Source organism: Ictidomys tridecemlineatus, chromosome 12 (genome assembly GCF_052094955.1).
Source record: "Ictidomys tridecemlineatus isolate mIctTri1 chromosome 12, mIctTri1.hap1, whole genome shotgun sequence".
Lineage (NCBI taxonomy): Eukaryota > Metazoa > Chordata > Mammalia > Rodentia > Sciuridae > Ictidomys > Ictidomys tridecemlineatus.
Genome location: NC_135488.1, coordinates 76134397 through 76162238, shown reverse-complemented (window position 1 = coordinate 76162238; position 27842 = coordinate 76134397). Strand labels below are relative to the sequence as shown.

The window sequence follows — 27842 nt, the reverse complement described above, 5'->3', positions numbered from 1 at the left end:
ACATGGCTCCCAGGCCACTATGTCAGAGGCTCTCCGAAGAGGTATGTTGGGAGGCTGATTCCTGAGCAGTGGTTGGATTGGATAGTGTGGTAGGAGAATGAAGATGTCTGGGAGGGAAAACATTTAGGTGAAAATGAACAAACTGTTTAAGGAACAGTGAAGAGATTAGCAGGTTTGTACCAAGATCTGTGTTAAGGTTGGAGAAGATAATTCTGGACAGTGGTTTGGGGCGTGATTTCATAGGGCATAAAATGCTATTCATGGGTGTTCATGATAATGCTGTTGATCATGTAAAATGTTCTTTAGATTTTTGTGGTTGAACTAAGTGGTTCAGAAAAGTTTTGACCTCCTTTTAGTTTTTTTGTGTTCTATAAGAAGTCTCGGGGGTGCTTTTCAAACTGTGCTCCATTGACCCCGAGATGCTCTGTGGAAACTCCCTAGGGCTAGTGCGGGGCGGGTGTAGCGAGGGGATTGGTGCTCAGGCTCCCCATTACTGCCACCACAGATGCCTTTCACTTGGAGCACTGCTATATTTAACCAGTTGGTTTCTTCCATATCAACTTAAGCCCTTACTTGGGGAGGGAGAGGAGGGAAAAAAAAGTGACTTTGCAAAGTTTGAGAACTTCTGGTGTAACCCAGAGATGCCAAAAGAGGCAGACTTTGTGGGTATTCTAGCCAGACTTCTGGACCTGTAAATGGATGATCCCAGGTAACAATGGATCTTGATTCTCTTGTTGCTGAGTGTGTGCCGGATCACAGCTGTGCTGACCAGCATGTTGTGAACATGTGTAGTCAAGTTAATTTATAGGTGCAGAGATTTTGTTTTTTTCAGAGGTAGACATTTAAACTGGTGTTATCTTTAAAAAATTTTGTTTCTCCTCTTTGGTATTCACCATCTGTTCTTTTCATTCCATTGCCTTCTGGGGCTGGAGAAGAAACAAAAATATAATTCTTTAAAGGAAAGCAAACTTGCTAACTTCTGCTGCAGAGGTGCTGGTAATATTTAATGGTGTTTATAAAAAATAATAAACTTAAGGATAACTTAAAGTTTATATCTGAATCCACCAACACTTGGCCTTTTCCTGTTTTTAACTACTTCTTTACCTGTAATCACTGTGAAGCTACTTGTGCAGAGTTTGTTTTAATGACTTAATTAGATAAATGTGATCTTTATTGTGACATTTATGGATTACCATTCACAGACTAAGGTTTTAGTCTGCCTTCAATTCTGAGGTCTTATAGGAATATAAACTTATGGGAATTGGCTTTTTCTAGTAATTCTGGATATTAAATTTTATTGGCATAAAGACTATGCTAAATTGCTCTTTCTAGCTAATTTTATATATAAAATAAAGTTTTAGAGCAAATTCTCTCCTCCCCAGATACCCCATATGGGTACATACAAACATATGCATAAAACAACACTGGATGGGTAAATCACTAAAGATTGTTTTTCTGCAGCACAGTATTTTGAAGTAGTGTATATTTTACAACACAGGATTCTTTATTCTCTGTAGTGCAGCTCCTAGATAAGTTAAAAAAAAAAAATTGGTTTCGGGGAAAGAACAGAATCTTGGGAGAATTTATTGGGCATGTGGTAAACTACTTGCCAGGGGGTCAAGCAGTGTCTTGAGCCCAGCTCAACTCAAGGGTTTCATAGGATTTTATAGTCGGAATGAGTGGTTTGGTTTTATTTTTTAAGCTGCCTCTTTTTCCTCTAGGCTCATTTAGCAGCATCCGGTGTGATAGATAAAAGGAAGGTGGGGGCAAAGGGAACTTTATTAGGAGAGCTGGCAGGTTTGGTTCTTTGTCTCGGGATGTTTTTCCTCATCTTGTCAATTCTTGGCACTTCATGGTCTTTAGCACCCACTTATAATATCTAAGAAACCAGAATTTTCTTGGTACCCATATCAGACCTCAAAACCCCTCTGCTTATAATCTATAGAGGAAGAAAAGGGCAATGTTCACCTTTCTCAAGGATTTCCTTGTGCAAACACACTTGGGCAGCTAGATGGGAAAGGAAGGAATCTTCAGGTTGCAGAGTCAGTCTGCCATTCTGCTCTGCAGGCCTCTGACCAGATCTGAGCATGGTGGCACATATGAACTTCTGTCTGAGAATATACCCAAGCCTTTAAAAAAATTTTTTAAAAAATTTTTACTGGTTCTTTTTAGTTAATATCAAAATACATTCTATTATTATGTATATCTTACACAAATGGAGTATAACTTCCCATTTTTGTAGTTGTGCGTGTAGAGTCACACTGGTTGTATATTCACATATGAACATAGGAAAGTTATGTCTAATTCATTTTTACTGTCTTTCCCATTTTCATTCCTCTCCTTTCCCCTATACTTACCCCTATCGTCTGGTGAACCTTCACTCCCCCTGCCCCCCGCAACCTATTGTGGGTCAGCATTGGCCTTTGGTTTTGGGGATTGGCTTATTTCACTTAACATGATAGTCTCCAGTTCCATCCATTTACTGGCAAATGCCATAATTTCATTCTTTATGCCTGAGTAACAGACAATTTTTGTATATGTACCACATTTTCTTTATCCATCCATCTGTTGAAGGGCATGTAGATTGGTTCCATAGCTTAGTTATTGTGAAGTGAACTGCTCTAAACAACATTGATGTGGCCACATCACTACAGTATGCTGATTTTCAGTCCTTTGCATATATGCCAAGGAGTGGGATAGCTGGGTCAAATGGTGGTTCCATTCCTAGTTTTCTGAGGAATCTCCATACTGCTTTCCAGAGTGGTTGAACCAATTTGCATTCTCACCAGCAATGTAGGAGTATACCTTTTCCCCTACATCCTTGCCAATGTTTGTTACTTGTATTATTAATTGCCATTCTGACTGGAGTGAGATGAAATCTCAGGGTAGTTTTGATTTCCATTTCTCTGATTACTAGTGATATTGAATACCTTTTTTCATATTTGTTGACTGTGTTCTGTGAAGTGTCTGTTTAGTTCCTTTGCCCATTTATTTATTGGTGTTAAGTTTTTCAAGTTATTTATATATCCTGGAGATTAATGCTCTACTTGAGGTGTAGGTGGCAAAGATTTTTTTCCCCCCTTTCTATAGCCTTTCTCTTCCTGTTCTTGGTTTTTTTCCTTTGCTGTAAATTCTAGATTTTTGTGCTTTAGGAGTCTTGTTGAAGAATTAAATTCCTAAGCTCACATAGTGGAGATTTGGGCCTGTTTTTCTTCTAGTAGGTGTAGGGTCTCTGATCGAATTCCTAGATCCTTGATCCACTTGGAATTGAGTGTTGTGCAGGATGAGAGATAGGGGTCTAATTTTGTTTTCTTACCTACTATATTTCCAGTTCTCCAGCACAATTTGTTAAAGAGGCTATCTTTTCTCTAATGTATGTTTATGACACCTTTGTCTAGTATGAAATAATTGTATTTATGTGGGTTTGTTTCTGTGTCTTCTATTCTTCAATGCATTTGCGATGCCTTCTCCCTCACTTTTCTCACTGAGGATTGCTTTGGCTATTCTGGACCTCTTATTTTTATTCAAATGAGTTTCATGACTGCTTCTTTTATTTCTATGAAGAACATCATTGGAACCTTAATAGGAATTGCATTAAATCTGTATATTGCTTTTGGTAGTATGGCCATTTTGACAATATTAATTCTGGCTATCCAAGAAAATGGGAGATCTTTCCATCTTCTAAGGTCTTCTTCAATTTCTTAATTTAGTGTTCTGTAGTTTTCATTGTAGAGGTCTTTCACCTTTTTTGTTAGATTGTTTCCCAAATATTTTATTTTTTGAGGCTATTGAGAATGGGACAATTTTCCTGATTTATCTTTCAGTGGTGTATATGAATGCAATTGATTTCTGGGCATTAATTTTATCTACTGCTACTTTGTTGAATTTGTTTGAGTTCAAGAAACTTCTGGAGTTTTTTTTTTTTTATTCTAAATATAGGATCATGTTGTTGGCAAATAGGAACATTTGAATTCTTTTTATACTGATCTCTTTATTTCTTCTAATTGCTTTGGCTAAGGGTTTCCAGGACTATATTGAATAGAATTGGTGAAAGAGAACATTCCTGTGTTGTTCCAGGTTTTAGAGGGAATGCTTTTCAATTTTTCAATAGAACATTTAGAATGATGTTGGCCATGGGTTTTCCATATATAGCTATTACAGTGTTGAGGTTTTTGCAGTGTTTTGAGCATGAATGGATGCTATATTTTGACAAGTGCTTTTTCTGCATCTGTTGAGATAACCATGTGGTTCTTATCTTTAAGTCTGTTGATGTGATGAATATTTATTGATTTCTGAATGTTGAACTAACTTCGCATCCTTGGGATGAACCCCAGTTGATTATGATGCATTCTTTTTAATGTTATCTGATTTGTATCTTCTCAAGTTATCCCACATTTCTTGGAAGTTCTGTTCATTGTCTCTTAACATCTTTTCTCCATGATCTGCTTTGTTTTCATGATCAAACATTTTGTCTTCATTGTGTGAAACTGTCTTCCATGTGCTCTAGTCTGTTGGTGATGCTTTCAACTGAATTTTTAATTTGGTTTGATTCCTTCATTTTGAGGATTTCTGCTTTATTTTTTTTCAGTCTCTTGACTGAAGTGAATTTTTTTTCACTTACTGTATTTTTCTCCGATTTCATTCCTTATATTATCCTTTATATCACAGATCATTTTAACTATGTACATTCTAAACTTCTGACATTTCTTCCACTGTGGTGTGTTGATGGATTCTGTTATTGGAACATCTTGGTTCATTTGGGGTGTTTTTTTTTTCCTTGCTTCTTCATGTTGGGATGTCTACCCATCTAACAATATGGATCTGAGCCTGTAGAGTTTCTACCCTGTGGACCTATAGTGTCTAAAGATTTCCAGTGCTTCACTATCAAGGGGGAGACAAATAACTATAAATTCAAACAATATATATCATTAAATCAAATAGTTCTTGCTGTGATATCTTCAATGTTAATTGTCACAATAAACAGAAATGATATGATTATTGCCTATAATAAAAGCAGTAAATTTGCAAAAGGGCTTACAATTTTGAATGGTGAACAAAGAGAATAGAAGTGATATAGGATGATCATGAGGGAGGAGAGAAAATGAAGTAAAAAAGTTAAGGAAGAGTGAAAGAAATAGAGATTAGCTGTCAGTGGAAGAAAAGTGAGGGAAACAGGAGAGAAATATAAAAAAAAATACAAAATTGAAATATAATAATCAAATATCCTAGTCTTCAAAAAACTGATCCATGAAAAATAATTGGCTTCAAAACTGCTAGAAATGAGAAGCAAATATGATTATGTATAAATGTGCATGAACTACTAAGGTCACAATTAAAAGAAAACCAGGAAAAAGGAGAGGGAAAAATCTGGACAGTTAAAGAATAGTTTTCATTGGAGTTCAAAAGATTCTCAGCTTCTCAGCAGCCTTAGGTGGGAGTTGTCCTGAGCATGATGCTCCACCCTCCAGATTGCTGAAGTGAGAGCAGTAATCCCATCGGTGGAATTCCTGGAGGTGAAATTTAGGCTTAGTTGGGCTCCAGGTTCCGCTCAATGCCAATTGGTCTGGAGATTTTTAAACTGGAGCACTCTAGGGCCCACTAATTGCTGGTCCATGCTGGAAAGACTGCACCCTCAGGGATCTCCCCTGGGGTTTACTCTAGGTCACCTACGGACCCCATATTTCCTGGTACTGGGTTTAGTCTCCAAAATCGATCTCTTCCACCCTTGCCCTTTTGAATCCCTGGCCAGGCAGGACTCCCAAGAGTCCTGCAAGCTGCCGGATTGGAAGGGAGAGCCACGTGGGTTTCTGTGACCAGTTGTCCCCTGTGTAAACCTCACTCCACGTGTGATTTTTCTCCTCTTCTCTTGGGAATACTGTCATGCAGTATGGGTTTGCCAGGCCTGTATTTTGGGCCAAACTTGGCTTTGCAGGAATAGACTGCCTCAGCTGCCATCCTTAGTGCAGTGGCTACACAACAGTTCCTTCCTCTGTTCTCCACACACAGGAGAGGTGGCAACTTTTTATCCCCACACAAGGGTATTGTGCAGCGTGCCTTTCAGTTTGGTTGGTCAGTGTCTTTGATCTCTTAAACTCTCTGAACTCAGATAAGCCTCAGACCACTTTTTTTTTTTTTTTTTAAAGAGGGGTTTCTTTAATTCCCCTTATCCCTCCACTTTGTTGTGGAGGGACCACTCTGGCTGTGTCTCTGGCTGGAGCAGTGGCTGTGGGGCTGGGGATTTTTTCCTTATTATATCCAACCACCTGATCTGCTTTGAAAGTCTAGTTTTAAATTCCAGTAAAGCCCCCGCCCCATTTTTGCTCGCCCACCTTGCTGAGAGGCTGCTGGTCTGCTTTCTTGGTTTCCTGCCACAGAGCAGCCAGGAAAGCAACCTTCTCTATTCAACCATCTTGAAAGGCAGCTACAATTCATTCTTGATACCATGGCTCACTAGTACAGATGGCTGCGGTACAGTGATTTCACAGAAAGTAAATACAATGCTAATTTGTTTAATGTAGCCTGTTTGAAAATAAACATTTTACTGAATGTCATGTGAATGCTTGTTTGTGCTCCTTATAAAGAAAACTAAAACAGACAAATAAAACCTTAGTCACTTACAAGAAGATTAATTTAGGCCTGAGTGATGCTTAGAAAAAATTAGATACAAATAGGAATCTGTTTTGCTTTTGTTTTTCCCTTTCAAAACTAAATGTTAACTTTATATAAAACTTGCTACTGGGTAGTTGGAAATGTGAATGGTCTTTTTATTAATACTCTGTATTTTGGGCAAAGTTTTTTTTTTTTTTTTTTTTTTTTTTTTTAAACTAGGAATTGATCTCAGGGCACTTAGCCACTGAGCCACATCCCCAGCTATATTTTGTATTTTATTTAGAGACAGGGTCTCCCTGAATTGCTTAGTGCCTCACCATTGTGGAGGTTGGCTTTGAACTACTTATCCTCCTGCCTCAGGCTCCCCAGCCACTGGGATTACAGGCCTGCACTACCTTGCCCAACATTGGGCAACGGTATTTTATCTTTGATGAGCTACGATGAATATCCTGTACTGTTTATGACAGTTTGAAGAAAATTGTCATTTCTGTTGAGACTTAACAATGTATATTAGTTTAAGACCTAAATGAAGCTGTGATTTTTTTTTTTTCTTTTTCTTTGTGGAAATGCCAAAATATAGAATAAGGGAAAGCCACATCAATCCCTTCTTGAAAAAAGTTATTTGGCCACTTCTTTATACACTTGTTTTTTCTTGAGCTACTACTATGAAGTAGATTCTCTGCTCATCTTTTGTTTCACATCTGAGTTTCTGCTTGTACAGGTAATGGGTTCTAGGTTTACCATGTGAGCTCCAATTTCACTCAGATTTATTGGACCTTAACTTTGATAATTATCACTACTGCTTTTAGTTTTTTTAAAAAAAATGTACCTTAAAATCTACCCCAAACTTCAGAATTACAGCAAATCTTGGAATTTTGGGGGGAGTTTTATTTAAAAAAAAAAATCTGTCCTCAATACAGCAGATTTACATAATATAAAAAAAAACCCAAAAAAACAAAAGCTAGCATGGTACAGAGTGGCATCCACAGGGTGTCTGACCCACCAACCGTGAGCTCTGAGTGACTGTTGAAGATGCATCCCTGCCTCTAGAGAATCTACATGCCATGTGAGGACTTGTAACTGGTGGGCCAGGGGTCAGATTCAGTCACAATTCTGTTTTATTTGGCCCAGGGTGTTTTAAGATTGGAGAAGTCACAAGATCTAAGTTTGGTTTTTCTTGATTAAACTTGTGGGGCCAGTGTCAGAAGACCTTCATCTCACAGAGAAGCAGCAGGAAGAGCACTGGCTGCCTGTTCAGTGGAGGTGTTGTGGTGTTTTATTTCTGTGTAACAAACCATTTCAACAGTTACGTGCTGTAAAACGGCAACATTTTCATTATCCTCATGGGTTCTGTGGACCAGGAATTTGGACAAAGCGTAGTATTCACTCCACAATTTCTGAGGCCTCAGCTAGGGCGACTTGGGTTCTGGAGACTGGAAGGAATTATCCGGAGTCATCTTTACTTAGATGTTATATGCATGGCCTGGGATAGATTGATGCTTCGTGGGCATGCCCTGGTCTCTGCAGATTCCGGGAATTCCGTGGGATCCTTCCATGTGCCTACTGCAGTGTGCTGGCCTCGGTGTAAAATGGTGGCTCAGTGATCCAAGAGCAAGTGTTCAGCAGAACAGGCAAAAGCCGCCTGGCCTTTTGTGACCTAGCCTCAGAGTTCACACTGTCACTTTCTTAGTCTGTTGGTAGAGGCAGTGCACAAGCCCATTAAGATGCAAGAAGGGTAATTACTCCATCTGTTGATGAGCTACATATCAAGGAATTTGCAGCTCTGTGTGTGTAGTGCATTAATTGTACATAATTGTGGGGTTCACTGTGACGTTAATAAATGCACATAACATAATTTGCTATATTTCAATCCCTAATGCTAACCCTTCTCTCCTTTCCTCTGGCCCTCTCTTCTCTTCTATTGGTCTTCTAGTTTTTAAAAACTGAAGCCTTATCTTATACATAAAAGTGGAATTCATTGTGATCTAGTCATACATGCACATAAAATAGTTTGGCCAATTTTATTCTGCACATCCTCTCCTTTCCCATTCCTTCTCCTTCCCCCTAGATTCCTTTCCTCTATTCCACCATTCTATTTTCATGAGATCCCTCCTCTTTTAAAATTCCTTATTTCTCTCAAGCTTCTGCGTATAATGGAAAACATTAAAGCCTGAATTTCTGAGTTTGGCTTACTTCACTTAGCATGAAGTTTTCTTGTTCTACTCATTTACCCACAAATTCCATCATTCCAATCTTTATGGTGGAGTAAAATTCCATTGTGTATTTATGGCACATTTTCTCTATTAAGGGACACCTAGGCTGGTTCCATAACTTGGCTATTGTGAATTGCACTGCTGTGAATGCTGCTATGCATTGGTATTCCTATAGTCTGCTGATTTTAGTTGTTTTGGATAAATACTAAGGAGTGGGTTAGTTGGATCATATGGTGGGTCCATTCCTAGTCTTTTAAGGAATCTGCATACTGCTTTCCAAAGTGTTTGTACTAATTTATAGTCCCACCAATATGTGAGTGTTCCTTTTCTCCTACATACTTACCAGCATTTCTTTTTTTTTTTTTTTGATTGCCATTATAACTGGATTGAGATGAAACCTCAGTATAGTTTTGATTTGCATTTCCCAAATTGTTAAGGAAGTTGCAAAAGGCCAAAAACATATGAAAAAATTTCATTTCTCCTGGAAAAATGGTACTTTTGTTTGCCCATTTTATGTGACTGTTTTAAATGCAGTGATGGGGTCAGGCAAGTTCCTGTTCACCACACTCTTCTCCACTCCCTGTTAACATTGCCTCCAGGCTTCTTTATCAATGTCTCCTATTTGACTCTCCAAGGGAATCTGAGTTGGGGAATCACTGTACTTCCTCACTACCTCCAAATTTAGATAAACCCCAATTGGAACTTAGATTTGTCATTATGAACATTGACAAGAGAGAAACGGAGTGTTCCCTTTGAGCGGGGGTGGGGTGAGGGGGGGGAAATGGGAGACAGCCTGGACTCCCCATGCCAGGGAGCTGTGTATAATCTTGGGTGGGGGAGATGATCCATTGGAGTGCAAGTCATGCTTGTTTAGGTCACATCCTGTATTTGCACTGCAGAAATGTGTTCTGTTAGTTCATTCACTGATCTTTTTTTTTTTTTTTATTTGGTATGTGCATTTTCCCCTGTATTTTCTTATTCTAGGGAATTCGGGCCAGAACATTTGCTTGATTGTTATTTTTAAAATATCCTGTGGGTGTTATCACGATCTCTGTAAATAATCTTATTTAGTGGTGGTATACTACTAGGAACATTCAAAATAAAGCAACTACAGTGTAAAGTAAGGTGAAGGAAAAGTTTCTAGAACTAACATTGTAACCTTCCTTCTCGTTTTTACCCCTTTCCCTCCAGTGAAGGTCTTGCTGTTGCCTCAGGTGGAATGCTGGGTGTTATTCAAGATTTTCTTGCCTAGAGTTCTAGACAATTAAAAAAAAATTGGCCAATTTACCCTCTTAAATACTTCTTTAATCTGTCCCCTGTCTCCTCTGTCACTCTCTTAGCTCAGACCCTTGTAACTTCCCTCTTGGGACTTCTAGTAGTAAGCCATGTATGTACCTTTTATGTTCCCATTATCTGTAACACCTCCCCATTTCAAATTGTTCTCTATTTGGGAGTGATCTTCCTAAAACCTCTGTCGTATCATATTCATTGTCAGCCCAGAAGTTAGCAGTGGCATCTCTGTACCTCTGGATGAAACCTAATCTCCCTTTTCCCATGCCACAGAAGGGCCTATGATATCTGGACCCAGTTTGGCTCCTAGACATCAAATCCAGTTTGTTCCATTCCCTCTAACCCATCACACCCGAGTTGCTCTGGTTATATCGGCCACTTGTGTCCATGTACTTGCCATGATTGTGTCCATGTACTTGGCCAGATTCTACACTGGAGACCTTCAATGGTGTTCTGTCTCTCCCATTTTTTTTGTTCCTGTAGCATCCCATACCCTTTATCCCAGTAAAATAGTTTGCTGTCTTCCCAATTCAGTTTCAGATTTGAGGATTAAAAACCATCTTTTGTCTTTCTATGTCAATACCTGGCATAATAAGCTCTTGGTAAATGTTTATGGTATGGCTGGCTGACTGAAGTCCTCTAGTGATTCTGTTCCAGAGTTCCTGTTGCTGAATAGCAGTGTTCAGAGAGCACTTATGATGGGAGAGAGGACTCTTTGGGTTTGTATTTGACAGAGAATGCTTCATTCCTTGTGCTTTCACACAAAAAGAGAACAAATGTACTTTGGAGGGTAAATATGAAAGATACTCATCTAAAATCCAGGCATCTTGGTTATATATTTGTGTATATCAGAAAAATAAAGTCTTCAATATACTTCTCACTGGTAAATGTCAAGACAGTCTTTGCTTTGTGCATCTACACTTGGGAAACATTGCCTCATTGAGTAGCCCATGTTATAGGAATTCTATCTGAAGCAGGCTGGTAGAGTGGAGAGGACTGAGCTTTGGAGCCAATCATACTATATACCCCTGGTTCTAGTTTCCTCTTAAGGTCTTGTTATCTGGGACAACTCACTTCTCGCCTTGTTTATGAAATCATAAGTTCAAGGTGAAAGTTGATAAATGTTAGCCTTCTTTGTTGCTCCAGAGAGAAAATAGTAGTGCACCAAGTTTTATATTTGACAGTTGGACAGCCCTCTTCCTCACCTGTGAGCTGCTTATTTTCTCACTGTAATCTCGGCAAATAAGAAGCTAAAAAGCCTCATAGATAAGCTAATTGCCATTAATTATGGGCAAAGAGGATGTAAGATTACTGACTCAAGAAATGAGAGGTGGAGAGCTTTCAACTGACTACAGTCTTGGTTAGGGTTCCGTGCTTTTATGTCATCTCTGACAGCTTTCAGATGGATTACCTTGGCCATTATTTCTAAATGAAGAAATAAGCACTTCCATATACTTTGAGTGTGTCCAGAATTTCACAATTTCAAGCTCACTTAGTCCTGGAACCCAGTTGCCTGCTTTTAGGGTGTTAGGCCAACATCTTGCATTTATCTGTTATTTCACACCTTGTAGAAACAGGCTCAGAATAGGCTGGGTGACAAGGTGGTATTGTAGCAATTGGGATCCACATCCTTGTTTTATGAAGTTTAAATTTGTCTGTAATTTGAGAGTAGGCTCTTTGTATTGCCAAGAGTCAAAGCTAAAATTACCTGTGTTTCAAACAAAGAGTTCTTCTAGGAATTGCCTTTTTTTCTTAGGAGGTTGGAGGAAGAGGGGTGATGGATGACTTTTGCTTGAATCCCTAGACTCTAGGATCTAGGCCAAACAGGGATTGAACTGCCTCTTAAAATTTTTATTATTCTGCACTCTAGGAACCCCTTGAAAAGAGACTAATGTACTTTTAATGACTGGATATTAAAGAGTATTTATTTCGGGTATAAAAAGTTGCTGTTGAAGTGTTTTTTTTTTTTTTTCTTTTTTTTTTCTTCCTTGCCTCAATTTGGGCATAGGAGAAAAACCTCATTGCTTAAAATAGAGCAATCAAAAATGATCTCTTCTAAATGTGACCTGATCACAGATGGCTCAGATTTAGTAGGGGAACCTTGGGTAGTGAATTGCAGAGTGGGGATTGGGGGGAGAGAAGGTCTGCAGTCAGCAGCAGGATATAGCGGGTAGGGGGAGAAGTAGAGGGCCATAATATGGCACCAGATATATCTCCAATAAGGCTGGACAGGCACTGGGGACCAGGTTTGACTGATAGGTGGTGGTGATCTCAAATGCTCTGCTGAGACGAGACTAAGTGGATAAGAGCAGCCTTCTGGGGGAAGTATTGCCATCAGTGTAATCTAAGTGAAGAGTACAAGCTCTGAGGCTGTACAGTTTGAATCTTGGCATCTCTTCTTATTGTATGACCTTTAAACAAGTGATGCAAACTCTCGGCCTCAGTTTCTGCATTTGTATGAAGAGGATGGTAATATTTCCCACTTTATGGGCATGTTTTGAGACTCAGTATGGGTAAATCATTTAGATTGATACTGTGCAGAGGAAGTGCTGCATAATTGAATCATCTGGATTTTCCATTGATTGCCATGATGCTTGCAAACTCCAGGTGAGGAGGACTGATGGTGCATATATGAAAGACTTTACCAGGATGCTAATTATATAGTGGGTGAATTTTGTGATTTATATTTGGGTGTACATGACTCATTTTGAATGAATTTTTGTGATGGAAAGTCCAGATGATTCAAGATTTTTTTTTTTTTTTTTTTTTTTGGTTGGTTGCTTGTCAACTCTTTGGGATTTTCTACACAAACAAAATGGCATCTGCCTGTAGAGGCCATGTTGTTTTTTCCTATTTATATACTCTTCACTTCCTTTTCTTGTCTTACTGTGCTAACTAGAACTTCCATTGCAAAGCTGAATAGGAATGGAGAAGAGGACATTCTTGCCTTGTTCTGGATCTGGTGGCAAAGGGTCCAGTTTCTCACTTTTAAAGGAAAAAACCCACAGTTATACTTATGTATTCTTCAATTTGAAGAAGCCACCTTCTGTTCCTTTTTTTTTTTTTAAATCAAGATTGGGTGTTGGATTTTTGTCATAGTTTTTCTCTATTAATTGATAGCATACAATTTTGATTATTTAGAATGTACTCTTTAAATTTTTTTTTTTAATTTGAATAAGTTCAATCTTTAAAGTCTCTTCAGCCTTGTTCAGGGAGTTGTTTAGGCCACCTCTAGTCCCTTGTTTGGGTCTTGGGGTTTTTCTTTCTTTTTTTTTTTGACTTGCAAGTTGACTAGTTTTTACATTTTAAAATGTTTGAAAAAGATCTAAAAACTTGTGAAAATTGACATTGAAATTTCACTATTCGTATATAAAGTCCAATTAGAATGCAGCCATGCTAATTCATTTAGGTGGTCAAATGTGCTCAGTGGCAGAGTTGAGCCATTGTAATGGACATCCCATGCTCTCAAAGCCTAAAGTATTTACCATCTGGCACTTTATTCTGGAAAGGTTTGCTGACCCCTGCTGTATAATATTCTATTGCATGAATATTCTCCAAAATATTTATTTGTTCAATTACTGATAAACGCATTCTGCTGGTTTCTGGCAGTCATGAGGAAAGCTGTCATGAACTTATATATATAATATACACTTCTGCATATAAGTGTGCATATTGTTGGAGTGGTATGGCTGAGCCATAGCAGTGGGTCTTCAGCCTTCCTAGATAAGGTTTCTCCCACCAGCAGTAGATGAAACTGCTGATCATTTAACGTGCTGACAGCTGCTATTGTACAACTTAAGAATTTGTTGCCATTTTGGTGGATATAATCTAATATTTCATTTAGGTTTTAATTCATTCTTCTTGGACACCAATGAAGCCTATTATATATTGAATAATCTGCTCGTACTTCTCTTAAGTACGAATACATGTCTATTTTCTTCTCGCATCTATCCTTTTTAGTGTCTGGATCTTGTCCACCTTGGTGTTTGGTTTTTTTTTTTTTTTTTTTTTTTTGGTGAGTTTACTTGTATTCATTCCACCTACTTCTCTTTCTCCTATTTTTTCTTTCAGCGATATTTTATCTAAACTCTGCCAGACTATTTTTATTTTGGTTTTAAGTTTGTTTTCTCCTTTTATGAACTCTCCTATCCAAGATTTCTCTGTAGTCATGAAAAATGATTGACTTGAAATTTCCCATTTTATTGTGTTGTTCTTTTTGTTATGTTTATCTTTTGCTCATGGAGAAAGGAGAATGTGAATTGGGACAATTCAAAGGAAAAAAAATTCAGTTTTGACTTTTTGCTTCAAAAGGCCTCTAACCAAATAGGTATCTTCTTTGCCTTGTGGGTTTCTTTCCCTAGTTTTCGACCTTTAACAGGTGATGGGCTGCACAGCAACATGCCATTGTTCAGAGGCTGACTGTGTATGCACTAGCCTTGCTGTTTTTGTTTCTGGCAGCCTCCCTCCTGCAGAGGCAATTCAAGTGAGGAGGTAGTAAAGGGTTTCTGTTTTAACTGTCTTCCATGACAGACTTGGTCTAGGCCTCTGTGGCCACCACCCATTCCTTCTCCTGCCCTTGCCACAGACATACACTACTTCATTTGGTCATTGCCATCACTAGATTGGCCTTCCCCTGGAGACCTAGTGTGGCTTAAGCTTTTAGGGAAACCTGTTTCCCTGATTATGAGGAAGTATAAGGAGTAATATCAGCTTCTGTCATTTAGGTGTGCTTCAGTTTGCTTTGTAGTTGTCCCTGGGTAAGTGTTCTCCACCTTTAATATTTTGTTTCATTTTTATTGGTTTTGAAGGAGAAATATGTTTAGCTTTTTTTTTTTTTTTTTTTTTTTGCATTCTGTGGATTGAATTTGGGGTACTCAATCACTGAGCCACATCCCCAGCCCTATTTTCTATTTTATTTAGAGACAGGATCTCACTGAGTTGCTTAGTGACTCATTTTTGCTGAGGCTGACTTTGAACTCGTGATCCTCCTACCTCAGCGTCATGAGCTGCTGGGATCACAGATGTGGGTCACTGTGCCCAGCTTAGCCATTTTTAACTGGAATGCCTAACATATCCTCTTGGTGCTTTAAAAATAAATTTTGTTAGAAAGTCAAAATAGATAATTGACTTATTTCCATACCCACATGTGTTAATGTTATATAAAGAGAGCCAATATTGATAAGGTGCTTTCTTTTCAAAGGCATAAAGTCCTGAAGCAAAAGGGGAAAACTCTTTCTATATAAGGTAAAAACAAAAAGCTCAAAATGTTTGCTCTAAAAGCCTAATGTAGTATATCTTAATTATCTAAGGATTAAAGCATGCATTGAATAGTTATTATATTCATCGTACATGAAAATTATGGCAAACATGTGAGTCTCCGTATATGATCTTTTTTTTGTTAGCCATAATTATGTCTTTCTTAATTAGGTTTGTCTGATTATTGGTTTCTAAAAATATGTGCATATTTTAAGGATCATAGGAAGTCAATTTATGGAAAAGCATCATTAAATTTGTTTTATAGACTCTGAGTTGTTCCTGCTGAGGCTTGTGGACATATGGTATCTTGTCTGATATAACATCTTGTATGAAAAATCTTGCTGAGACACCAAACAAAAACAGCGAAAAAATAAGGATAAACTTTTAACAACATAAAATTTTCCTTTGTCACATGCCCTTAATTTAAGCTACTATACATACATTGTGAACGCAGATACAGTGCTAAATATCCTTTATTTGTGAGAGTTTAAAACAAAATGGAAACTGTACTCTGTAAACACTTCAGAGTAAAACCACATGTATTAAAGTGTAGATAAAGTTCTCTATTTTTTCAAATTAAAAATAAGCTTTTATTTATTTTGCGTTGTAGCAAAAGATACAACCATTGTAGAAAATTAGAAAATACATAATAAAGCAAATGAAAACACCATCTTATTGCCATACAGATAACCATCATTAACAGCCTCTAAAACATTTTTTGTATCCATTTCTAAGTACATGTTTTTTAAGCCAAATTAAGATGACATTCTACATGTTCTTTGTAGTCTATTTTTTTTTGAGAGAGAATTTTAATATTTTTTAGTTTTCTGCGGACTCATCTTGGTTTGTATATGGTGCTGAGGATCGAACCTGGGCCGAACGCATGCCAGGTGAACGCACTACCGCTTGAGCCACATCCCCAGCCCATGTAGTCTATTTTTGAGCCAATAGTCATTTGCTTTATTATTTCATCTCTATCAATAAATTAACATCTTACCTCTTACCTGGTCCATACTAGAAATTTAAATTGTCTTCAAGTTATCCTTTAGTGCTTGTTCTGTCAAGATTCTGCCTTAGGCCACTCTTTGCAGATAGTTATCATGTCCCTTGATTTTTTTTTTTTTTTTTTTTTTCCCCCATCTACATCAGTCCCCACCTTTTGTCCTATGACGCTGACTTGTTAAGAGGCTGAGCAAGTTGTCCTGGTCTGATTTTTTAATACTAAATGTTTTGGAGGCAGAACTTCTTGAAACTAAAAGTTGACTTTTTATGAGGTTTGGAGGGTGCCAGAGGCAACAGCAGAGGGAAGGTAGACACAAATATATTATTGCAATGAGAAAATCGTTTTATTCATCTACCAGGGTATGCTGATGATTACTTACGTGTTTAGTCCGAGACATTTCCTAAACTGAATCTCTAGGTTTTCCAAGGTAGTCTTCGTTTTTGACTATAGTCATTAGAATGAGTATCAGGATACTAAAAAGGTTGGTTAACATGGGAGTACTTTCTTTAAACTTCGTTTACATTTTTGTCTTCACAGTGACTTTTTGTGCATATGTGCACAAATGCATGTATATCATACACACACACACACACACACACACACACACACACTTGTTTCATGTTACATTTTGTGGTTCCACTCTGGAAAGAAAGAGTACAGAGTGCTGGTGGTGTGCTCAGCCTTGAGTCAGATGTTATGGGAGATAACAACTTAGTATCTTTCCTCAGGAATCCTTAATGTAATTATGGACACGTGATCAATCAGAACTATGAAGTAATAAATGCTAACCTAGGACACCATTATAACAATAAAGAAGCTGATATTAAACATTCTCCTTGATCTTACATTTTAAAACCAGCCATCTCAAGTTATTTATATACAACAAAACATAACCATAATCTCGTCATTTTTTGAACTACTCTCTGCTTCATTCTGCTGCAGGAACAAACTGCTGGTAGTGTCTTACACAAAACCACCTTTCCAGTGATTCAACATATTTTCTGCTTTTATTTACTGTCTGGAACCCCTTTATCCCCCTAAAATTGCAAGGTTAACTCTTTAACTCTCACCTGACTGTTTACCCTCTGTGCTCTTGTTTGATGCCATTAACCAAAGAGCAACTGCATAATATTCATCTGTCTCAAACAATAACTACACTCTTACCCACCCCACCCCCCACTCGCAAACATTTTTGTTTTTGTATTTCATCCACTTCGTAAATGTCCAATGATCATTGTAGATCAGGTTTATTTCTAGATCTTAAAGTAGATAAAACTTAGATGTTCTCCTTGCCTTTGATGTATAACGGGGGGCAGAATAGAAGGGGTCCCAAGATGGTTTAATGGATGTAAGAGTTCAGTGCAGTGGTATCTGATGAGAGTAAGGAGCAAGGAATGATGGCTGTATGGGGCAGCAGGAAAGCCTTGCTAAGATTGCATCCAAGATCAAATCTAAAGATAAGAAGATGAGGAAAGCCATTGGGGCAGAGGGAGCAGTATGCATGGGAACAGCGCGATGGTCAGAGACCAAGACCTGTTCAAGGAATTGTGATGTTACTGTTCTTGGAAGATCCTTTCTCACATATCAGCATATTTGTCAATATAGGCACAAATATTCTCTTTTAAAGTCCCTTTTGATTCTGTTTCTACTTAAATTCCTTCACCCTACTATTATACTCAGGTATTCTCCATGTACTGAAAATAAGAATTTTTTAAAAACTCAGTTGTATAAAATAAGGACAAAATTCTAAACTACTAACAGAATAAAACATAATTATTTATAGTGATTCAGTAAGCTGTCATTATGATAAAGATGAGCTGCTTTTAAATGCATAATGATTCTGCAGGAAGACAAATGTACTTTTGAGAATAACTCGGACAGAAACCCAAACCACATGGAGTAGTTGTTTGTTTTCCAGAAATTTTATCACTTAATATTCCTTTCATTGCAGGCAGTTTAGTAGGTCGGACATTTCTGAGAAGGCAGCTTGTACTTCATTATTTCTTAGTAGCTAAATGGCATTTCCGGAAGATCTCACATCAGAAATGTCAGTGTGCTTAATGATGGGACAAGCCACAAATGGATTGCCTAAAAGCTAAGTAAGTCTGGCCTTGCCTAACAACAAAATAGCAATCGAAAGTGGATCTTCATTGATATCCTCATCTGTTGCTTCACTACAAAAAAAATTGCACATAATGAATAATTTCCATATGTCTGCAGGGGAAGAGGGATGCAGGTGGTCAAGGATGCAGGGTCTCTTGATTTGGCAATAGAGAAGCCACTTAAAAGCCACCAAACGCCTACAAATTTGCCTCTACCCCCAGCCCTAGTGATACCACATTGGGCTCACCAAGTTGGGCTACATCCTTTTTTCAAATGAATCCCCATTTTGTGGAAACGTCCACGTTTAAGTTTGTAATCCTCTAATGATTTCTGTGGTTCTTTGCTTTTCTGACTTCATTTCCTGGTAGACCAGTAACGAGCACTGGTTTATGAATAAGAGATGAGCTACACAGAGACGTCCAAGGCGGGCTTAGACTTGGCTGCTTGAGAATAGAATTGGCTTGTGTGTAAGCCTTCTCTTGGCAACTTAAATGATGCACTGACAAGGCATTTTGGTCACATCATGAATTTGTGCATCACACATATACTGGGGTGGGTATGCATTTAGCCAGCTTCCATGGAACCTGCTTAACAGACAAACCCACACTGTCCTTTTTCTCTGTGAAATATGCTGTCTGATGTTCACAGAACTTGGTACACTTGTTGGAAGTGTGCTTTCTAATCTGCTTGTTACTTGTCCCACTAGTTGAGTGGTTTGCTTACCAGAGGTGAGCTTTGTGAATTCCCAAACCTGTTTGTTGCTTGTACTCGTTCATCTAATGAAACACCACAAAATTGAGTTATGATTGTAAAATGAGAGCTATTTTTTCTGTGAAAAGTAAATCAAGTGGTATTGCAACTTCCAGTAAAGATCAGTTGCTTAATGAAAATTGTCAAATTGGAGATGGGTAAGAAAATGTCAAATATTTAGAAGCACAAAAATCTAGAATGAATTTAAGTTATGGATTTCTCATTCTATTTCTAAATTCTTTAATGTTCTTGTCTTCTTGTTTAAAGAAGAGTGAGATATTAAAACTAGAAAATTGAGATTATGGCTTGTATTCATATTCCGTTTTACAGTGTAGACTCCAAGGGGAGGTTTTAGCTTTTATTCATCAACTTAATAGTAATGATCAACTTAAATTTGGTTAAATTGAACTTGTATGTATTTTTAAGGCATACATCATGATGTTATTCATAAGAATTATTTCTAACTTTAAAAATTAACAGAATAGCACATAATGTGCTATTTAAGACTTGGAAACACTCACATATAAGGTTGCCTTATTTTTATGTCCACTCATGCAGAGAGGAGTATTCCCTTCGAGAAGCACTGGGCTGGAACACTTGACTTATAGAAGAGTGAATTTCTGAATCTAGCCAGGGATGGAGCTATACCGGCCCTCCAGCTATTAGGGAACCCATCATGACTAATTGAACCAGGGAGAGTTAATGTCTTTGTGAATCTGTTTTCTTGGCACATAATATTCAGGGGCCTATCAGCCACATTTTCCCACCCGTTGATAACAAATGTATCCTAAGTCTCCAATATGAGATGTGACTGGGAAGTAAAGAGGCCGATTTAACCAATATACCAGAATTTAGACATCCTAACGAGCTTTCTTTTTCGAAAGAATGACAGTAGGAGGTTCGACAGTTATTTCCAAGATGCTGTCTTTACTCAAAATCATTTATGGAACTCATTTGAAATCGCTTTCAAAGACAATTTATATGCTTCATGGGAATGCCCGCTGAATTGCTCCGGAGATACCTGATATCAATCAATGATAGTTGTACCTATCTTGATTTACCATTTTGTTTCTAAATAGCTATCTACTTACCATTAAATGCCAAGGTTTTCCAGGGATGGGCTATTAGAAAGCATGCATTTCAGGCCTAAAAGCCAGCCCTAAGGCAAACTTCAGGAAAGTCTTGAGCAATGGTGATATCACTGAAATGAATGTAAACCACCTAATGAGGTGAATGTTTGAAGGCAAGAGAATTCACTTGGATATATAAATTGTGTTTGAAAAGTTGAATCGGTAATAACTTTATAGACAAGTATCATTTTTTTTGTAAGTGACCAGGTAATAAATATTTAGGCTTTGTTTTGTGGGTCTCTGTCACAAGGGTTGTACTCCACACAAAAGCAGACATAAAACAGACATGGATGCACCTCGTTTTATTTACAAACATAGACAGCAGATTGAATTTGGCCCATGGACCATAGTATACCTATGGTGCACTATGGAGTACTGAGAAAGGAATTGCCCTTAAAAGTTTTGTGTCAATCCCATCCATTGACATTGAAATCATTCCTCCCATGTTTGATACAGTAATTGCCATGTTGCAGGATAGCTACTAGTATCAAAACTATTTGGGGGGCCAAATGTATAATTACAGTGTGATATTCTTGGTACCTAATGCATAAAGCTATAGAAGAATTTTCCTCCAATTCAAACAGTAAAAATGCCTTGATATTATTCTAGCCATTACTGTTGTCCCTTTGCCCACACACACTTAGAATCTTTATTATGTAAAGATACTTACAATAGCTCCACCTAAATCTTCTCTTGTGATTAAAAATAACATAGGATTATTCTGATATATTTCCAGATATACTCCATTTTCCTGTTTCACAATTGGAAATCAATACCCCTCTTAAAATGTGTCCCAGACTGTTTTTCCAGGTATGACTGTTGCAGTAAACAATACAATTATTATCTCCCCTATTCAGGGCACACCTGATGAACTGTGGTTAAGATTGTAGGTTTTGGAATAGAATAGATCTAAGTTAAAATTTCAGGCCTGCCACTAACTTTGTGGAAGAGTTACTTGAATGTGTCTTAATTTCTTCATCTACAAAAGAAGAATCATAAATTTTAGAGCTTCTCTAGTTTATAAATTTCATGAGGGCCAGAGATTATGTGTTTTGCTTTGATTATCCAAATGCTCAGTTCTTAGTACAGTGCCAGAATTATAATAGGTGTTCATTAAATATCAAACTAATAGATGAGTGGAAGGATAACAGTCCTGTAGAACTGTTCTTGGGAGTGAAGTACTCAGCACAATGTCCAGCACTTAGTAACATTCAGTCATTAAAAAAAATTTTTTTTGAAGCAACTCTGTCACACTTTCTCATAATAAACCTCTGGTCAACTAAAGCTCCATGATCTAGCACAAACTCAAATTGTGTTTTCCCAATTCATGAATTTTAAATACATGTCATTACAGTTGGTGTTGCTAACTTTGATATAATGAATTTCATCTCTTCCTTATATATTTTGTCAAACTCTTGAATTTTTTTCTTATCTCCCAAATGTCTTTTTTTGGTGATTATGATTATAGTCATCCCTCAGTATCTACTGGAGATTGGTTCCAGGACTCCCAGTCTCCTACCAAAATACATGAATGCTCAAGATTCCTGTGTAAAATAGAGCAGAATTTGCATATGACATATGTATATCTTTCCATGGACTATAAGTCATTACCAGATTACTTAGAATACCTAATGCCCAATGTAAATGCTGTATAAATAGTTGCATTACTTGGGGAATAATGACCAAAAATGTCTATACATGTTCAGTATGGGTGACTTTTCCCTCCTCTGAACATTTTCAATCATGGTTGGAATTTGGATATGAATCAGTGGATATCTAGGGCTAACTGAACTTAAGTTGGGGGATGCATCCTGAATAATTTCAACAGGTAAATTTTGGCACCTTTTACTCCAGAAGGGGACAAAAACTAATGAAAACCATTTAGTAGCTGAAAATGCATAATTATCGCTAATGCAGTGAGAGTGACATTGCTCTGTTCTGCCTGCAGCCCTTTGAGTTGCTGCATAGAATACTCCTGGGTAGTTACCTCTGCAAATGAGGCTTCTGAAATTGAAGAACCTGTGGCTTGGTGTTCCTACTGTAGAAATTCAGTGACTTGATGAGTCCTGCATCTCTCCATTCTCTTTTCTTTCACTTATGTATGTAGTTTTAAGAACTGCATTCTATAATCAAGATACCCTGTTTCTAGATCTCTTCTATACAACTGAGAATGTTAATCAAGGTCTCAGATCATATCATAGCAAGAGTGTGTTGCTTGGCAACAGAGGAAAGAAAACGTTTCAGATTTTAAAAATAATTCAAGGTTTTATTATTCATTTTTTTATTAAAATGATTTCATTATTTGTGGGGAAAATAGCTTGGAGTGAAAAGTGGACCACGGCAGCAATATCTTTCTTGTATTTGTGTTATAGGAAATCTTCTAAGCAAGAATTGGTTTTGTGCACTTGGACTATGTGGATATTCTGACTGGCTCTGGAAACTTTCCCAATTGACTCATTAGGTACAAAGGAATACCTTTTCCCCATTGCTCCTTTCCAAAAATTTACAACCCATAGGCTATCTTTTTCTAGGGCCATCTTGGAATTATAACCATATTTCTTGTCAGGTATACCAAAATCTCTATCACATTCTTGTTTTAATAGTAATTGAATATCGGTCCAACGTCTCTTCCTTGTTAGAGTTTAAGGTCTCTGAAGGTATGTTGGTCGCCTTCTGTGGGAAGAAGCTAACTGGGGTGATAGTTCTGGAGGCTGGGAAGTCCAGAGCAGAGTCCTAGCCTCTGGCAGGGGCCTTCATGCTGTATCACACGTGGCAGAGGGCATCACACAGAAAAAGAACGGAATACACGGCTGAAGTAGCACATTCATTTTGTGCCTAGGTGCAAAGGGAGAGAAAGGGACTGGAGTCCAAATATCCTCTTCAAAAGTATTCCTCCAGTGACCTGACTTTGTCCCACCAGGCCCCTTCCACTTAGAGGTTCCAAGACTTCCCAACAATGTCATGGGCTGGGGACACAGGAGCTTCTGGGGGGACAATTAGGACCAATTCTATAGTTTGAATCTTATTTCGGACCCCCTTGTTGGCTCATCGTGAGAGTTATTGATGATCTGATTGCCTTTTTTTTTTTTTTTTGAAGTATGCTCACCTATATTTCAAGAATTGTTATTAGTTCTTTTATTTGGACACTGGTGCTCCATACACAGTAGTTACTATAATCATGAGCCTTCACTGTGACTTGTAGGATAGATCAGTCTGTTTTCAGAATCACAGAAATGATTGAATTGTTGAAAGATCAAGGGATGCTTGTCTAAAGGACATGGTACATAGCAAAGCTGAGGGCTCAAGTTTCTCCATGGCACATTAGAGAATATTTAGATAAAAGTAATATTGGATAATTATGATTGTAATGCATTCCACTATTGTCATGTATGTAAGGAAAATTAACAAAACTAAGGACTTCCTCTGAAGACAGCTAGTCCAGTATTTTCCAGCTTTGGTGTTTGCAAGCTTTGTGATATGGTCAAGTCTCAATTCTCTGTGCCTCAAATTCCTTATCTATAACTGATAATAGTACTGAAAGATTTTTCTCAGAATTAAATAATGCATGACTTGGCACATAGTGTACAGTAAATGTTTGTAGCTGTGATACTGACATTTATATGCAATAACTTAAATCTGCATATGGCCTCTTCCCCTCCTTTTCCTTCTGTTCTTTATTGAATTCTGTATATTTGAAGACATTAAGTTTCAAAAATGAGATGCATTTTACCTATGATATAAACTTTGTATTCGTTGGAAAATGATGTGCTTGAATGAGAAACTTTTCATTAAACCCTTCCCGTTATACAGTTCTCCTTATTTCTGTTGTGTATCTGATGATTGTAAAGCTTTTAAAGATCCTATAAACGTCTTCCTGCTTAGGAGTCTTTTTTTTTATGAGACATGAAATCAATAGCAGAATTTTCCCCATAGTCTGATTGCTTTGTCCTGGTTACTTTTTACAGAGAACTTAGGTCTTATCTTTATTGGGAAATTTTGGCTTTCTTGGATGCCTTAATGCTAATCTTCATTTGTCATATCCAGCATTTTTTACTTATAGTATTAGGTTGTAATGAGACTAATCATACATGATCAAGACATAGACTTGCAGAATGTTTCTAATATTTTTTGATGTTATTAACATCACTAGTAATTATGGCAAAAGGGTGAATGACACCCTTAGAATGGACCGTTTGCAAAACTAATATCTGCAATTGCAGATATTAGTTCTGCAAGGTTTTGTTTTGGGTGTTGGTGGTAAGCTGGGCTTTTAGGAAACAGAAGAGAAAGGATTGAAGAGAAGAAAGAAGGGAAAGGTCAAAAAAAGCTACAATATACCTCTGATCTCTGCTATAGGTGACCATAAATTTTTGTTGTTTGATCTTTAAAGATGGAAGAGCCATGTTGAAGCACAGTCACAGATAACTAAGTCTTTTAACTCTAGATTGTTCTTAAAAAAATGAAATATGAAATGTGATGAGTTTTTCCAAAGTATATATGGTACAAATTAGAATTAAAGAGCCTACATCGTCTTTGTTATCTGAGGCAAAAATGAATCGGTCTCAACAAATGGGTTTTCACTAGGGAATGAATACAACTTTCACCTTGAGCTAACTTTGTGTTAACATAAGAAAGATGTATCTAAATTTCACCTCTGATATTTCATTGTGAAAATATATTTCTTTATATAGTTGTCAGATAAGATTGGTAAGGTTGATAAAGATATTAATGAGGTCAGTGAAATTTTGCTTGAGCAAGTATTGAAGGGTCAATTTTTAAAAAATATTCTAGACAGGCCTATTGTCAAAATCAGCCTGTGAAATAGCAAGATATTTGGCTACACCAAGCCCAGAGTGTACAACATTCGACTTTTTGAACTTGATGTTTTGTTTCATTGCTGTATTTTGAACATTTTGTTGAGGCTAGATGAAATTTTCACAATTACTTAGACTAATTGAACTGAATCCTTCTCTGCTTATGATATTAGTAACTCATGAGTGATAATTTAGGAACATAGACTTACTCTAGGGACAGATACCTTGGGCAGATGATGTAATTCCTGGACACTGCAGTAAAAGTACAAGCAGTTGTTTTTCTGTGTTCCCTGCTCTTATTAGTCATTGAAAACATAATAAAAGAAGTAATGACTAATTTCTTTTACAGGCAATCCTTGGAGTTCATATTTATTTTTCTGCTATTAGAAATACCGCTGCTAAACTGCAGAGCCTAGGTTATTTGCCAATAGTTTTAAACTCAATATTTTCTAATGTGATTTTTTTTTTTTTTAAAAAAATGGAAATTGAACAGCCTTTTTCCTTTCTTGGCTCGTTCCATGGCTGATCCTCCTTGTCATTCTCAATTTATACATTCTGTTTTTGAGTTTTTCCCCAACTCCCCAATTAAAAAAAAAAAAAAAGGCTGTCTCATTGTGACACCTTTTTAATTTTAATTTAACCCATTTTAAAGCAGCAATCATTTAAAATTTTGCTTGAACCATTGTTTCTCCTTTGCTGGCCAAGCAATAAACCATCCTTTTTCCTTCTCAAGAACATTTTCTCTCGCTGGATTGGCATCAAGGCAAGGACAGCTTTCTACGCCAAGGACAGCGTTCCACAACAAGGACTCAAGTACAGGATCATGGAGCTGAAGACCGGGAGGCTGAACAGCCAGAGGAGACGGTCCCCGACTGGCTGATGGGGACGCCCGAGGCAAGGATACCCCGTTTGGATCTCGTGGACAGGCAGCCCGAGCCCAAGAGAGCCCGGTTGTCTGGCATTGTAATGGCTGAAAACTGTGAAATAACCCACGAACAGCTATGTGAGCTGCTCAAGTATGCAGTTCTGGCTGCACCTGTTATTGAGAGACCCAGGTGGTGCCAGCTTCTGTACGGAAAGCAACTGAGCAGAACAGTGGTTGTCATCCCTCAAGGGATGAGTCAACTCCACTTCTACAGGTTCTATTTGGAGTTTGGATTTCTCCAAAAAGCCTTCCAACACAAATTCCGCTTGCCTCTACTTTTCTAGCTGATGTGATCGGGCTACCAAATCAAACGGCTGGATATCTGCCTAAGACCATGGGAGGATCTGTACCATCTGCCGGTACAAAACCCAAGGTCGACCTGCAGAATGACCCGGTCATTCAAAAGTATGGCTCTCAGAAGGTGGGCTTGCTGCGATGCCTTCTGACAGAGGAGGAAATGAGAACATTTGACTTTCCGTTACCAGGTTACCAGGGGGGGGGCATCACAAGCTTGTTTTTGTATCCCGAGAGACAGACGATATTGAACTCCCATCTCCTGAAGATTGTGAGACTATTAAGTGCCTTTCCAACAGAGAGGTCTTTGAGCAGGCCAGAAGGCAAGTGCGCCTGTACCCCTTCAGCATTATTCGGTTCTCTTTGGAGCCTTTTTCACCTCTCCTCACTGAGGAAGTGAACCAAAGGATGCGGATCAAGTGGACAGATATCAAGTGGACAGAGATGTCCACTATCTATGCTGGGCCATTGAGCAAAGATTGGAACCTAAGTGCTCTGAAGAGGCTGTTTAGGAGCTTTGGCCCAGTTCGTACAATGACTGCTGTTCTGGAAACGCATCAGCCTCATCTCTAGAGTATGAAGTCCTGGGAGCTGCCCAGCTGGCCACCAAGTGCTTGAATGGCCTTCCGGTGGAAGGTGTATACGTAAAGGTACAGAGACCTGTGACAGAACTCACTCTCGATTGTGACACACTCGTTAAGGAGCTGGAACGAGATTCTGAGAACCGAGAAACCATTTATCTGGAGTAGGTAAAGATTTCTTAGGACATATTCGGGAACTACCAAGCCTCTCTGGTGGCCTGGAAGCTGTGATCGTGCCTCCAGATGCTCAAAGCAGAAGACAGGAAAAATACTGTTTCCTGAAATTCAAAACTTTCGGCAACCCCAGAGGGCCCTCCATGTCCTCACAGGCAAGGACTGGAAGCTGAAAGGCAGGCAGGCCCTAACCCCCAGGCACCTGTACGCGTGGCTTAGGAGCTCACCACCAGAATCGAGAAGGCCCGCAGGTCTGAGAATGAGACCTCCTCCCTCCCTCCCTCGGAGCGGGAGACCTTGCAGAATTTAAAGGCGGAAAACGCAAAGAGTACAGCCTGGCGTTGGAGCCACAAGATTGGAAGGCTCTACCGAAAAGCCTGAGCCCGGGTACCCTTTACGTCATCCTCCTGCCAGGAACCACTAGCCCTCATGGATCCCTCTCTGGCCTGGGACTCATAGGAATAAAAGATGAAGAGGAAAGCACTGGCCTAAGCATGGGTTTGTGAGTCGGCTCGCCACTTGCCTTTTCTCATCCTTCCTGGGTGATGGTGGAGAAGACGGGTCAGGCTGCAGCTTCTCCAAAGACTGCTGGGCCTCCTGGTTCAGTGGACGGCTTTGTGTGGGAAGTTGGTGTGCCGGCTAACGGGTCTAATCCATTTACATGGCATGCGCAAGTTTTCAATAAATGCCTAAAATTCAA

General features: G+C 38.3%; 1 protein-coding gene and 1 pseudogene across 7 annotated transcripts in view; both read left to right on the top strand.

Moving 5' to 3' along the window:
* Ccdc85a (coiled-coil domain containing 85A) overlaps positions 1 to 27842 on the top strand; it is a 176301-nt gene that overhangs the window by 24444 nt on the left and 124015 nt on the right. The gene's annotated exons all lie outside the window — the stretch shown is intronic.
* On the top strand, positions 20 to 27842 carry LOC101957987 (RNA exonuclease 5-like; annotated as a pseudogene).